Source organism: Aquarana catesbeiana, linkage group LG08, assembly GCF_042186555.1.
Source record: "Aquarana catesbeiana isolate 2022-GZ linkage group LG08, ASM4218655v1, whole genome shotgun sequence".
In the NCBI taxonomy this organism is placed as follows: Eukaryota; Metazoa; Chordata; class Amphibia; order Anura; family Ranidae; genus Aquarana; species Aquarana catesbeiana.
Window position 1 is genome coordinate 179,450,265 of NC_133331.1, and position 15,287 is coordinate 179,465,551.

Here is a 15,287-nt window from a genome sequence, read left to right on the forward strand (position 1 = left end):
CATTGGTATCAAGGATGGTTTCTTTGTGCTGGAAGGATAAGGTGTTCCTCAACACTAGTAACACGTGAGGGGTAGTCTCTGTGTGAGCATTTTGGGGTTTTGGGTTCTTGAAAATGTGTCTCCTGGACACACAGAATATCTACTCTATTGCCCAGTACACACGGTCGGACTTTGTTCGGACATTCCGACAACAAAATCCTAGGATTTTTTCCGACGGATGTTGGCTCAAACTTGTCTTGCATACACACGGTCACACAAAGTTGTCGGAAAATCCGATCGTTCTAAACACGGTGACATAAAACACGTACGTCGGGACTATAAACGGGGCAGTGGCCAATAGCTTTCATCTCTTTATTTATTCTGAGTAGGGATGAGCTTCGAGTTCGAGTCAAACTCATGTTCGACTCGAACATTGGCTGTTCACAAGTTCGCTGAACAGCGAACAATTTGGGGTGTTCGCGGCAAATTCGAATGCCGCGGAACACCCTTTAAAAGTCTATGGGAGAAATCAAAAGTGCTAATTTTAAAGGCTAATATGCAAGTTATTGTCATAAAAAGTGTTTGGGGACCCAGGTCCTGCCCCAGGGGACATGGATCAATGCAAAAAAAAGTTTTAAAAACGGCCGTTTTTTCAGGAGCAGTGATTTTAATAATGCTTAAAGTCAAACAATAAAAGTGTAATATCCCTTTAAATTTCGTACCTGGGGGTGTCTATAGTATGCCTGTAAAGGGGCGCATGTTTCCCGTGTTTAGAACAGTCTGACAGCAAAATGACATTTTGAAGGAAAAAACTCATTTAAAACTACCCGCGGCTATTGCATTGCCGACAATACACATAGAAGTTCATTGATAAAAACGGCATGGGAATTCCCCAAAGGGGAACCCCGAACCAGAATTAAAAAAAAAAAAAATGACGTGGGAGTCCCCCTAAATTCCATACCAGGCCCTTCAGGTCTGATATGGATATTAAGGGGAACCCCGGCCAAAATTAAAAAAGAAAAAATGACGTGGGGTTCCCCCTAAATTCCATACCAGACCCTTATCCGAGCACGCAACCTGGCAGGCCGCAGGAAAAGAGGGGGGGACGAGAGTGCGGCCCCCCCTCCTGAACCGTACCAGGCCACATGCCCTCAACATTGGGAGGGTGCTTTGGGGTAGCCCCCCAAAACACCTTGTCCCCATGTTGATGAGGACAAGGGCCTCATCCCCACAACTCTGGCCGGTGGTTGTGGGGGTCTGCGGGCGGGGGGCTTATCGGAATCTGGAAGCCCCCTTTAACAAGGGGACCCCCAGATCCCGCCCCCCCCTGTGTGAAATGGTAAGGGTACCATTTCACTAAAAAACTGTCAAAAATGTTAAAAATGGCAAGAGACAGTTTTTGACAATTCCTTTATTTAAATACTTCTTCTTTCTTCTATCTTCCTTCATCTTCTGGTTCTTCCTCCGGCATTCTTGTCCAGCATCTCCTCCGCGGCGTCTTCTATCTTCTTCTTCTCGGGCCGCTCCGCACCCATGGCATGGGGGGGAGGCTCCCGCTCTTCTCTTCATCTTCTTCATCTTCTTCTCTTCTTCTCTTCTTCTCTTCTTCTCTTCTTCTCTTCTTCTCTTCTTCATTTTCTTCTCCGGGCCGCTCCGCACCCATGCTGGCATGGAGGGAGGCTCCCGCTGTGTGACGGCGCTCCTCGTCTGACAGTTCTTAAATAACGGGGGGCGGGGCCACCCAGTGACCCCGCCCCCCTCTGACGCACGGTGACTTGACGGGACTTCCCTGTGACGTCACGGGGAATGCCACAGGGAAGTCCCGTCATGTCCCGTGCGTCAGAGGGGGGCGGGGTCACCAGGTGGCCCCGCCCCCCCTTATTTAAGAACCGTCAGACGAGGAGCGCCGTCACACAGCGGGAGCCTCCCTCCATGCCAGCATGGGTGCGGAGCGGCCCGGAGAAGAAAATGAAGAAGAGAAGAAGAGAAGAAGAGAAGAAAAGAAGAAGAGAAGGAGATGAAGAAGATGAAGAGAAGAGCGGGAGCCTCCCCCCATGCCATGGTGCGGAGCGGCCCGAGGAGAAGAAGATAGAAGACGCCGCGGAGGAGATGCTGGACGAGAACGCCAGAGGAAGAACCAGAAGAGTCAGAAGAACCAGAAGATGAAGGAAGATAGAAGAAGTATTTAAATAAAGGAATTGTCAAAAACTGTCTCTTGTCATTTTTAACATTTTTGACAGTTCTTTAGTGAAATGGTAGGGGTACTTTTGTACCCCCTTACCATTTCACACAGGGGGGGGCTGGGATCTGGGGGTCCCCTTGTTAAAGGGGGCTTCCAGATTCCGATAAGCCCCCCGCCCGCAGACCCCCACAACCACCGGCCAGGGTTGTGGGGATGAGGCCCTTGTCCTCATCAACATGGGGACAAGGTGTTTTGGGGGGCTACCCCAAAGCACCCTCCCAATGTTGAGGGCATGTGTATTTTTGGGGGGACCCCCACGTCCTGAAGGGTCTGGTATGGAATTTAGGGGGAACCCCACGTCATTTTTTTTTAAATTTTGGCCCGGGGTTCCCCTTAATATCCATACCAGACCTGAACGGCCTGGTATGAAATTTAGGGGGACTCCCACGTCATTTTTTAAAAAATTTTGGCCGGGGTTCCCCTTAATATCCATACCAGACCTGAAGGGCCTGGTATGGAATTTAGGGGGACTCCCACGTCATTTTTTTTTTTTAATTTTGGTTTGGGGTTTCCCTTTGGGGAATTCCCATGCCGTTTTTATCAATGAACTTCTATGTGTATTGTCGGCAATGCAATAGCCGCGGGTAGTTTTAAATGAGTTTTTTCCTTCAAAATGTCATTTTGCTGTCAGACTGTTCTAAACACAGGAAACATGCGCCCCTTTACAGGCATACTATAGACACCCCCCAGGTACGAAATTTAAAGGGATATTACACTTTTATTGTTTGACTTTAAGCATTATTAAAATCACTGCTCCTGAAAAAACGGCCATTTTTAAAACTTTTTTTTGCATTGATCCATGTCCCCTGGGGCAGGACCCAGGACCCAAACACTTTTTATGACAATAACTTGCATATTAGCCTTTAAAATGAGCACTTTTGATTATTCATGTTCGGTGTTCGCGTGTTCGAACGAACTTTTTTCCTGTTCGCATGTTCTGGTGCGAACCGAACAGGGGGGTGTTCGGCTCATCCCTAATTCTGAGCATGCGTGGCACTTTGTCCGTCGGATTTGTGTACACACGATCGGAATTTCCGACAACGGATTTTGTGGTCTGAAAATTTTATATCCTGCTCTCAAACTTTGTGTTTCGGAAAATCCGATGGAAAATGTGTGATGGAGCCTACACATGGTCGGAATTTCCGACAACAAGGTGTCTTGATAGGTCTGGGAGCAATTGTAGCTCTGCATACTGTGGGTGTTTGTTTTCAGTTCTGCGTGATATTGTTAGGATTTCTTCCTTAATATGCTAGTAGTGTACCCTAAGCAGCACGTCTCTGGAAGTATTTTCTGGTAGGAAGAAAGGTTCAGGGAATTCGATCCACTATGAGATCCTGTGCTGACAGGGAGGGTAGCAAGGTTGAGAATAGAGCCTGGGTATATGGTAGTAGCTGTGTGGCAGGTATGGTTTCAGGGATCCCCCTAATTTTGATGTTGTTCCTTCTGGATCTATCTTCTAAATTTGCCACTTTGTTCTTCAGCCAGGCAATTTCCTCACTGTGGTTGCTATGGGCATCTACCATTGTGTTGAAGGATGAGGTGTAGTCACTCATTTGCTTTTCAATGTGATCAAGCCTGCCACCTATGGCCTGCACTTCTCTTAGGCAGTGATTTATCCCAGCTGTCATGTCAGCATGCAGGGAGGCCTTCAGGGATAGCAGCATTTCTTTTAGAACAGTGTCCAACACCGGCCTGTCTGAGGTGGGGAATGTTACTATGGGATCCTGCATGTTGTGCAGTGTAGTCACCCCAGTGTTATTAGGCCCGCTTATATCCATTTCTGGGTCCATCAGCAGTCTGGTGAGGCAATCCTCTGCTTTTGTTTGGCAGGGCTTCTCGTGGAGGGACTAGAAGTCCCAGAAGAGGATCCGCTGTGTAGCAGGTTAGCGTGAGGCTGCTGGTGAGGCTGTTAGCAGAGATCACGGCCCAATGCGCCATCTGCTTCCCATCGCCATTTTGTTGTGGCCCACGCGCTGTCAAGAAATTCTTCATTTTCTGTGGGTTCAGCGGGTTTTTTCTTTGCCATGGAGCTCTTAGCTCAGAAGTCCATCTTGGAGCTCGGTCGCCACGCCCCCACCCTTACTTCATAATCTACAGCAACGCCAGATCCCTTATTAATGGGGATTCCTGTAGATCCTCAGATGAACTACAAAACACACTACAAGAACTACATCTTATAGAAAGATCTTCAGCTAGCCCTTGTCGATGCAAACATCCAGCTCCCCTCAAGAATCCTCCAAATCTGAAAAAGATAGAGGCCGACGAAATTCCTCTAAGAGAAGATTATTCAATTCTCCTGATATAGATCCTGTAGCCACAATGGACTAAATGACTTTCACTCCTCATCTTGAAGCGTATTCAATCTTAAAGCTTTGCCTTTCTTTGGTCACTAAGTAATTTACCACCTTCAGTATAATCTGACTAAACTTATTTAAAATAATACTGTTCTATTAAGTTTGAACTTCCCCCTTTTAACCCCCACAACCTCAGATAAACATATTTTATGTTTTATCTATTTACCCCCTTTCTCCCTCCCCCCTCAGCCCCCTCCCTTAAGCCAATGAGATACCTATTGTCACGATTATAACCTTATTTACTTATATTTATCTTAGAGAAAAATCTAGTTATTTTTTAAATTGAAGTACTTCTATTGTTTTATATTTAATGATCCTGTTTATCAATATCACAATTTTCCTTCTTCATTACTGGCAATCCTATGATAAGTAATATTGCTATGCAACTATACAGTTTCTTATTATAATGTATTTTTTCCCTAAGGTTACCTGTAGGTATATATACTCACCTTACAGTATAGTTGTTAATAGCTAATTAACCTTTTATTTTTTTTTACCCTTGCTCATTTTTTTTTTCTCAATGGCTGAACTTGGGTGTCCAAGTATTTCTCTTTTTCTGTATATAGATCTAGGCCGTTGGGGTCTCAAAAGATTGTCACTGCTCCCCCTATCTTTCTGTCCTAGGATAAACCTCCATTCTGACCTATTATTGGAGGACCTCCTCGGATAGATACCAGACCTCCTGAGTTAGCATTTTTTTACGCACTCAGTACGCCGCCTTTTTACTTTTCTTATTTGCACAATTTACTTACTATTATTTGACTATATGACTCTAATGCCCCGTACACACGGTCCGATCGGAGCGTGTTGTCGGAAATTCCGACCCTGTGTGGGCTCCATCGGACATTTTCCATCGGATTTTCTGACACACATAGTTTGAGAGCAGGATATAAAATTTTCCGACAACAAAATCCGTTGTCGGAAATTCCGATCGTGTGTACACAAATCCGACGGACAAAGTGCCACGCATGCTCAGAATAAATAAAGAGATGAAAGCTATTGGCCACTGCCCCGTTTAGAGTCCCGACGTACATGTTTTACGTCACCGCGTTTAGAACGATCGGATTTTCCGACAACTTTGTGTGACTGTGTGTATGCAAGACAAGTTTGAGCCAACATCCATCGGAAAAAATCCTAGGATTTTGTTGTCGGAATGTCCGAACAAAGTCCGGCCGTGTGTACGGGGCATTACACTTTCTTTCTTCCTCTTTATTCTGTCTCTACTCCCCTCTTGGTTCTCCCCCCCCCCCCCGGGATAATTGTAGACTCACAATCTATGAATGCAGTATACTACAATATTTCTTTTAAGATTTACCGCTTAAAAGATTTACCCCTTAAATGTCCTTACATTAAACGTACAAGGTCTAAATATCCCACAAAAGCGAACTAAAGTTTTTCGCTCCTTAGCTTCCTCAAAAGCACATGTTGTATGCCTCCAAGAAACCCATTTTGCAGATAAGGTGACCCCTAAATATTTTGGTTCAGCTTATCCCCAAGTTTTCACAGCCTCTGCCAAAATGAAACAATGAGGGGTGCTAATAGCGTTTCATCATACTACACCCTTTTCCCTTCTGACAGAGATCAAAGACCCAGAAGGTGGCTATCTAATGCCGCATACACACGGTCCGATTTTCTGAAATAAATGTTGGATGTGAGCTTGTTGTCGGAAAGTCAGAATGTGTGTATGCTCCATCGAACATTTGCTGGCAGACTTTCCGCCAACAAATGTTTGCTAGCAGGTTCTCAAATTTTCCGCCAACAAAACTTTGTTGTCGGAAAGTCCGATTGTGTGTACACAAGTCCGTCGCACAAAAGTTCACGCATGCCCGGAATCAAGCAGAAGGAGCCGCACTGGCTATTGAACTTCCTTTTTCTCGGCTCGTCGTACGTCTTGTACGTCACCGCGTTCCCACATTCAGAATTGTTGGCCAACATTTGTGTGACCGTGTGTATGCAAGACAAGTTTGAGCCAACAACCTTTGAACAAAAATCCATGGTTTTGTTGGCGGAAAGTCAGATCATGTGTACACAGCATTATACTCACAGGATATTTATTTGATTCTCTAATCACAGTGGTATCCTACTATGCTCCTAACAAAACTCCATCCTCATTCCTCTCCCATATATTACAGGTAATTGATACTCATAAAACAGGCACACTTTTAATCTGTGGAGATTCAAATCAAGTCCTTTATCCTTTTTTAGATAAATCCCCAACACCTATTGCATCTAGTTCTCAATCTTGTAAATTCCAACAACTTCTTCAACAACACTCTTTATTGGATTCTTGGCATGAAATCAATCCTGCTACTGTAGGTGCCAATTTACTTTTTATTCTCATCCCCATAGATCATTTTCCCATATTGATCACATTTTGATCTCAATTAGGGATGAGCCGAACACCCCCCGGTTCGGTTCGCACCAGAACCTGCGAACGGACCGAAAGTTCGCACGAACGTTAGAACCCCATTGACGTCTATGGGACTCGAACGTTCGAAATCAAAAGTGCTAATTTTAAAGGCTAATTTGCATGGTATTGTCCTAAAAAGGGTTTGGGGACCCAGGGCCTACCCCAGGGGACATGTATCAATGCAAAAAAAAAACTTTTAAAAACGGCCGTTTTTTCAGGAGCAGTGATTTTAATGATGCTTAAAGTAAAAAAAAAAAAAAAAAAGTGAAATATTCCTTTAAATATCGTACCTGGGGGGTGTCTATAGTATGCCTGTAAAATGGCGCGTGTTTCCCGTGTTTAGAACAGTCCCTGCACCAAATGTCATTTTTAAAGGAAAAAATCTCATTTAAAACTGCTTGCGGGTTTAATGTAATGTCGGGTCCTGGCAATATGGATGAAAATCAGTGAGACAAACGGTACCCCCAGTCCATTACCAGGCCCTTTGGGTCTTGTATAGATATTAAGGGGAACCCCGCACCCAAATTAAAATAAGGAAAGGTGTGGGGCCACCAGGCCCTATATACTCTGAACAGCAGTATACAGGCGGTGCAAACAAGACAGGGACTGTAGGTTTGTTGTTAAGTAGAATCTGTTTGTCATTTTGAACGGGTACATTTTTAACGTGTTTAGCTCCAGCCAAAATATCTTTTTTAAGCTTTTTGGAAAACATAGGGAAGGGTTATCACCCCTGTGACATTTGTTTTGCTGTCTTTCCTCCTCTTTAGAAGATTTCACCTCACTTTTTGTCCTAATGACAAATGTTTTTTGAAAATTTGGGGTTTTTTGTGGAACAAGGATTGGAAAGCATCAGTGGAAAGGAGAAATGTTTTTCCCATATTAACTCTTACAGGAGAGAATTTCCCTTCCTAGGGGTAGATTTCATCTCACTTCCTGTTGTCTCCTTCCGTTTGCAAGTAGGAGTCGTTTGTAAGTTAGATGTTTGAAAGTAGGGGCCTGCCCTATATACTCAGCAGAAATTTGGGCCTTAGGTGTTGTTGTGGCCACAACAACGTAAGCCCTCACAGGGCCCTGCTGTGAAATATTAGATCAAGAATTGTAATTACATGCCCCTGTTGAACAGGGGCAGAAAAACTGGGCCTTTTGTGGTGGTGGTGGTGGTGCTGGTGCCACAACACTGTAAGTCCTCACTCGCTCTTGGTGGGTGCAGAAATGGGCCCTGCTGTGAAATATTAGATCAAGAATTGTAATTACATGCCCCTGTTGAACAGGGGCAGAAAAATTGGGCCTTTGATGGTGGCGGTGGTGCTGGTGCCACAACACTGCAACCCCTCACAGACACTCTAGTTGGAACGCAGGAACGAGCCCTGCTGCAAAGTATTGCATCAAAAATTGTAATTACACGCCCCTGTTAAACAGGGGCAGAAAAATTGGGCCTTAGGCACTGGTGCTGGTGCCACAACACTGCAACCCCTCACAGACACTCTATTTGGAACGCAGGAACGTGCCCTGCTGCAAAGTATTGCATCAAAAATTGTAATTACACGCCCCTGTTAAACAGGGGCAGAAAAATTGGGCCTTAGGCACTGGTGCCACAACACTGCAACCCCTCACAGACACTCTAGTTGGAATGCAGGAACGAGCCCTGCTGCAAAGTATTGCATCAAAAATTGTAATTACACGCCCCTGTTAAACAGGGGCAGAAAAATTGTGCCTTAGGCACTGGTGGTGGCGCCCAGAACCAAAAATGTTCTTACAAGCTATGAGCGTGATGATTGAGGAGGAAGAGGATAATTACTCAGGGATAGTCACTCAGCATCAGCATAGGCAGTCTTTGAAGGGATCTGAGATTTCAAAAAAAATTATTCTGTTACATCAGCATCAGGTGCTTGGTAGCTGGTGGTGATCCAAGACTGATTCATTTTTATGAAGGTCAGTTGATCGACCGAATCGGTGGACAGACGCACCCTGTGATCGGTTACCACGCCTCCAGCAGCACTAAATGTGCGTTCTGAAAGAACGCTGGATGCAGGACAGGCCAGTAGCTCAATTGCATACTGTGCAAGCTCTGGCCAGTGATCCATCCTCAAGACCCAGTACCCCAGAGGATTTTCGGTGGGAAAGGTGTCCAAGTCTGATCTTGCCCCTAGGTATTCCTGCACCATGTAAAAAAGACGCTGACGATGGTTGCTGGAACCGATCATACCTTGGGGCTGCGGACCAAAAAATTGTCTGAACGCATCGGTCAGACGGCCACCTTCTCCACCGCTTCTTCTTTGACTGACCGAAGCCTCAGCAACACGTTGTCCAGAAACAGGAGTTTGTAACCTCCCAGTCTCTGGGAACGCGTTGCACAGACCTTTCTGCAAGGCCTCCCAAAGATGTTTCATCCTCTGCTCCCTCTGCGATGGTAAGATAAGGTCCGCAACCTTATCCTTGTAACGTGGATCAAGGAGGGTTGCCAGCCAGTATTGGTCCTTCTCCTTGATACCACGAATACGAGGATCCTTACGCAGGCTTTGCAGGATCAGGGAGGCCATGCAGCGTAGGTTTGCTGAGGCATTCGGTCCGGAGTCCTCTGGGTCACTAAGGACAACATGGTCCGTAGCCACCTCCTCCCAGCCACGTACAAGTCCATGTGTTTCTTGGGACTGATCCCTTAAAGACTGCTGCTGATGCTGAGTGCCAGGCTCCACCTCCATACTGACACAATCTTCCTCCTCCTCCTCCTCCTCGTCCTCTTCCCATGTGATCGGCGGGCACGCAGGAACACTGTCTGGATAAAGGGGGCCTTGAGAGCTAAGGAAGTCCTCCTCTTCCTGCCTCTGTTTTGCCTCAAGTGCCCTGTCCATTATTCCATGCAGCGTGTGCTCCAACAGGTGGACAAGATGGACAGTGTCACTGATGCATGCACTGTCACTGCTCACCATCCTCGTGGCCTCCTCAAATGGTGACAGGACAGTGCATGCATCCCTGATCATGGCCCACTGGCGTGGGGAAAAAAAAAACAAGCTCCCCTGACCCTGTCCTGGTGCCATAGTCGCACAGGTACTCATTGATGGCCCTCTGCTGCGTGTGCAGCCGCTACAGCATTGCCAACGTTGAGTTCCACCTGGTGGGCATGTCACAGATTAGGCGGTTCTTGGGCAGGTTAAACTCCTTTTGGAGGTCCGTCAGCCGAGCACTGGCATTATATGACCGGCAGAAATGCACACAGACTTTCCTGGCCTGCCTCAGGACATCCTGTAAGCCCGGGTACCTGCCCAAGAACCACTGCACCACCAAGTTAAGGACGTGAGCCAAACAGGGCACATGGGTCATTTGTCCCTGTCGGAGGGCAGAGAGGAGGTTGGTGCCATTGTCGCAAACCACCATTCCTGCCTTAAGTTGGCATGGCGTCAACCACCTCTGAACCTGCCCCTGCAGAGCTGACAGAACCTCTGCCCCAGTGTGGCTCCTGTCCCGCAAGCACACCAGCTCAAGCACCGTATGGCATCTTTTGGCCTGCGTACTTGCGTAGCCCCTTGAACGGCTACGGAGCACTGCTGGTTCCGAGGACAAAGCACAGGAAGAGGCCATGGAGGAAGAAGAAGAGGAGGGGGTGGAGGAGAGAGGTGTGTCACAATCATTAGCATTTTGGAGGTGTGGTGGAGGAACAACCTCCAATACTACTGCACCTTGTCCTGCATCCTTCCCAGCTGCCAGCAGAGTCACCCAATGCGCCGTGAAACTTAGGTAACGTCCCTGTCCATGCCTGCTGGACCATGAGTCAGCGGTAATATGCACCTTACCGCTGACCGCCCTGTCCAGCGAGGCAAGGACATTGTCTTCCACATGCTGGTAGAGAGCCGGAATCGCCTTCCGTGAGAAAAAGTGGCGTTTGGGTACCTGCCACTGAGGAACCGCACATTCCACAAACTCACGGAAGGGGGCAGAGTCTACCAACTGAAAAGGCAGCAGTTGAAGTGCTAGCAATTTTGCTAAGCTAGCATTCAACCACTGGGCATGTGGATGGCTGGGAGCAAACTTCTTTCGGTGGTGCAGCAGCTGGGACAGGGAAATTTGCCTGGTACAATCTGACGTCGGTGTACCAAAAGCAGATTGCCCACAAGTACTTGGCTTTGACACACCTAATTCTACACCTTCATTCCTCTCAGTGCAGGTCTCAGAGAGGACTGAAGGTATAGTGGGGTTGGAAATCTCAGCTGATGAGGAGCAAGGAGAGGTCCTCTTTGTTCTTTGGTGTGGGTCTTTTAGATACGCTTGCCAACAAACTGCATGGCAGGTCAACATATGTCTGGTCAAGCATGTGGTACCCAAGCGGGAGATGTTTTGGCCACGCGAGATACGCTTGAGACATATGTTGCAGATAGCAGCGGTGCAATCTGATGCACTCGTCTCAAAAAAGGCCCACACCAAATAACTTTTTGAATAACGTGCAGAGACTGCAGCACCCTGCACATGTGGAGCTTTGGGGTGTGATGCAGTCAATGTGCTGCCCTTATGATGTGCCACCTCCTCCTCCTCCTCCTCTCTCCTATCAGGCACCCACGTTGAGTCAGTGACCTCATCATCCCCTCCCTCCTCATCACTGGAGCAAACCTGGCAGTATGCTGCAGCAGAGGGAGCATGACTGTCAGATTGCTGTCCTTCTTGGGCACCCCCTCTGTCCGTGCTCATGTTACTGCCTTCATCGAGCTCAGTATCATCATCAGAGCCTTCCAAACGCTGGGCATCCTCCTGGAGCATGTACCCAACACTGTGGTCAAACAGTTCGAGGGACTCCTCAGGAGGACATGGTGGGGCTAGAGAAGGAGTCACTGATGACATTGAGCCGAGGGAAGAGGCCGCTGCTTTGCCAGACAAAGTACCCTGGGCATGGGTGAGAGAGGATGAGGAGGATGAGGACAGCTTGGTCATCCACTCGACCAAGTCTTCCGCATGTTGCGGCTCAACACGGCCAGCTGCCGAAAAAAAGGCCAAGCGTGTCCCACGGCCACGTGCTGATAAGGATGCACCGTCTCCGCGACCAGCACTAGACACAGAGCCTGCTTGCCCTCTCTTATTGGCTTGTGACTGTCTACCTCTCCTTCTTGGCCTTCCAGACATGCTAATGGCCTGTAGCTGCACTAAGCTGGGATATATATATATATATATATATATATATATATATATATATATATATATGTACTGATACTGCAGCTAGCAAAATCAACTGCCTGCCTGTAGTATGAGAACACCACCAACCTTCTACAGGTAGCTTTAGCTGAACACTGTGAGGTGGACACACCCCACTAACTTGTAGGTTTAGCTGAACACTGTGAACAGGACGCACCCCACTAACTTGTAGGTTTAGCTGAACACTGTGAGCAGGACGCACCCCACTAACTTGTAGGTTTAGCTGAACACTGTGAGGTGGACGCACCCCACTAACTTGTAGGTTTAGCTGAACACTGTGAGCAGGACACACTGCACTAACTGTAAATAGTCTAGCTGCCTGACTATGGTACTAATAGGATCAAAAAAACACCAGTAATTTTCTTCAGGTAGCTGCATATACTGTAACAAGACAAGCCTGCCTGTCAGTAAGAAGATAACAGGAACGGATCTAGCTGAACACTGTGAGCAGGACACACCCCACTAACTTGTAGGTTTAGCTGAACACTGTGAGCAGGACGCACCCCACTAACTTGTAGGTTTAGCTGAACACTGTGAGCAGGACGCACTGCACTAACTGTAAATAGTCTAGCTGCCTGACTGTGGTACTAATAGGATCAAAAGAACACCAGCAATTTTCTTCAGGTAGCTGTATATACTGTAACAAGACAAGCCTGCCTGTCAGTAAGAAGATAACAGGGACGGATCTAGCTGAACACTGTGAGGTGGACGCACCACACTAACTTGTAGGTTTAGCTGAACACTGTGAGCAGGACGCACCGCACTAACTTGTAGGTTTAGCTGAACACTGTGAGCAGGACGCACCCCACTAACTTGTAGGTTTAGCTGAACACTGTGAGCAGGACGCACCCCACTAACTTGTAGTTTTAGCTGAACACTGTGAGCAGGACGCACTGCACTAACTGTAAATAGTCTAGTTGCCTGACTGTGGTACTAATAGGATTAAAAGAACACCAGTAATTTTCTTCAGGTAGCTGTAAATACTGTAACAAGACAAGCCTGCCTGTCAGTAGGAAGATAACAAGAACGGATCTAGCTAAACTGAATACAGTGTATATATATATATATATATATATATATATATATATATATATATATATATATATATATATATATATATATATATATATATGCAACACCTGGGATGCATATATATATACACAATACACTGTAAGTGCAGCTAACTGACTGACTGTTCTGCCTAATCTGTCTAACTCAAATCAAATGTCACTGTCTGTCTCTCTCTCTCTCTCTCTCAATGAACGCCGGAACACACAGTACACAGGGCCGCCGTGCAGGCGGCCTTATATAGTGTGGGGCATGTACTAAATCCCCTGAGCCATAATTGGCCAAAGCCTCCTTGGCTTTGGCCAATTACGGCTCTCTGTTCAGGCGGTACTGTGATTGGCCAAGCATGCGGGTCATAGTGCATGCTTGGCCAATCATCAGCCAGCAATGCACTGCGATGCCGCAGTGAATTATGGGCCGTGACGCGCCACACGAATTTGGCGCGAACGGCCCATATCATTCGCAATTCGGCGAGCGGGCGAACAGACGATGTTCGAGTCGAACATGGGTTCGACTCGAACACGAAGCTCATCCCTAATCTCAATAGGCATGACCCCTGAACTCCTTTCTTTGTATATTATCCCTTTTACATGGACTGACCACTGTGCTGTATTTTCAACTTTCACTTCTCTAATACCCAAAACACAAGATTCTACATAGCATATTAATGACTCAATCCGATCTCATCCATCACAACCTAGAAATAGAAATACTGTATTTATTGGTGTATAACACTCACTTTTTCACCATCAAAATCAGGTGCAAATAGCGTGTGCGTGTTATACGCCAATACTTCAATTTTAGCTGCCTCGGAGGGGACAGGGAGAGGGGCGGGACGAGCACCGTGAGATTACATACAGTGAGAATCTCCTGTTTACTTGGTGTCCTCTGTAATAGGAAGTCCCGTCTCATGGGCCGCCATTGGACCACTGTTCTGTCTATCATAGGAGATTCTCACTGTATGTAATCTGTCGGTGATTTCCACCCCCCTCCCTGTCCCCTCTAGGCTGTAGATGGGCATCGATCAGACAGCACTGATGGCAATGGTGAGGCTGCTGCATTGAAGGCATTGGTGAGGCTGCTGCATTGGTGGCAATGGTGAGGCTACTGCACTGAAGGCATTGGTGAAGATGCTGCATTGATGGCAATGGTGAGGCTGCTACATTGATGGCAATGGTGAGGCTGCTGCATTGATCAGGCTGCATTGATGGCAATGGTGAGGCTGCAGATGGGCATTGATCAGGCTGCATTTATGGCACTGGTGAGGCTGCAGATGGGCATTGACCCTTATTTTGCTTCAAAGTTCCTTATTTAAAATGTAAGATTTTTTCCTGAAACTTCCCTCTTAAAATGAATGTGCGTGTTATACCCCTGTGTGTGTTATACGCCGATAAATACGGTAGCCATCAAAGATTGCCTGGCCAATAATGAGACCCCTGATATATCTCCACTGACCCTATAGGAAGCTCATAAACCTGTTCTCTGTGGGGTTTGTATACGCCAAGCCTCATTTCTTAAAAGAGAAAAACGACAACTAAAACAAAAATTAGAAGCAGAATTTAATACATGTCACACAATCTTTCCATCCAATCCTACCCCTGTGACTAAATTACAGCTTGATAAAGTATGTTTAAACCTTAACCTTTTTTTATCAGAATCTGTAAATAAAATGTTATGTAAGTCTAAACATAAAATTTATCTTAAAGCGAACCAGACATTCTTTTGGCCCGAGCATTTAAAAAACTAAATCGCACCTTTAAACTGATTCGACTGAAATTATCTCATGATACATTTACTAGTAATCCAGTAAAGATCCTCCACACGTTTCAAAAACATCTTACCTCCTTATATAAAAAGGAAGGATCTTTTGATCAAACTTTAGCAGAATCATTTTTTCCACAAATCAAACTTCCTACTATTCCTTTAGCCCAACGCGATTGTTTTGAAAGCCCCATTACAGCTATCGAAATTAAATTAGCAATTAACTCTCTTAAACCAAATAAATGTCCAGGCCCAGATGGCTTCTCTGCCCTCTACTATAAGAAATTCTCTCATA